The 858-nt window shown below is 56.1% G+C and overlaps 1 protein-coding gene across 1 annotated transcript in view; it reads left to right on the top strand.

Annotated features, from left to right (window-relative positions):
- Positions 1-858, top strand: part of CMTM7 (CKLF like MARVEL transmembrane domain containing 7) — a 79,527-nt gene that overhangs the window by 72,254 nt on the left and 6,415 nt on the right. The gene's annotated exons all lie outside the window — the stretch shown is intronic.

The following is an 858-nucleotide window of genomic DNA, read 5'->3' as shown; positions in this document are numbered from 1 at the left end:
TTGGGAGCAGCTTAACTGAGGACCACGGCTGTGTGTGGTCGTCACAGCCTTTTATTTGCACCTGTAGACAGCGAGTGGGTTGGCCTTTGATATTCTCAGAGGGAGGGAGGCCATCCTCCAAAGGTTTGTGGGCTGTAGAGCTTCACAACAGTGCGGTGGTCCAGGACTCGAAATGCTGATGTCCTAAGTGCCTCCCCAACCCCACCCAGCCCGTGCTGGCTCAGAGGTCAGCGGTAGCCACTGCCTACCTGTGTCCAGCTGCCCGCCTCAGGGCAGATGATGGAAGGGGCCCAGAGGAAGGCATGTCCACTGTGTTTCAGGGACCTTGTGAACCTGACGCCGCCTGTCAGAACCATGCTAGCCCCAGAGTCTACCAGGAGTGAACATGAGTGCTACATCGTGCCTAGAATCAAACCTGGGCCACGGCGGGCCGAGGGGGCAGGAGAAAAGGTATAGCCGCTGGTGCTTTAGGAGGAGCTGCCACCTCGCTTGGGAGATGAGGCCAAGGCACATGTAACAAGGTCTCGTGGTCTAGACCGGCATTATGATGTGATCTAATAAACTGTTTAATTATGCAGGGCAGGCAGTTGGAGATCGGGATGGTAGATAATGTACTCATTGCGCAGAACAGACAATGAGAGGCCAGACCAGGCTATCACAGGCTAATTATGTGATGCAGACAGTTGGTACAAAGGATCCCAGGCAGGGCACTCGGGGGGCAGGGGAGATGAGTCAGCTGTTCGTGCAAGCCAGCGACCACGCTTGAAAGAGAAAAGGCAAAACTTTGTCTACAACCAGCCCTTCCCTGGGGCGGACGGCTCCTGGGCTATCGCTATGAGGGTCCGCTGGCGAGTTCGG

Source organism: Echinops telfairi, unplaced genomic scaffold (genome assembly GCF_000313985.2).
Source record: "Echinops telfairi isolate 266 unplaced genomic scaffold, ASM31398v2 ScPeMD7_7420;HRSCAF=8458, whole genome shotgun sequence".
Lineage (NCBI taxonomy): Eukaryota > Metazoa > Chordata > Mammalia > Afrosoricida > Tenrecidae > Echinops > Echinops telfairi.
The sequence above is the reverse complement of the archived record's forward strand: the minus strand, read 5'-3'. Positions and strand labels throughout refer to the sequence as shown.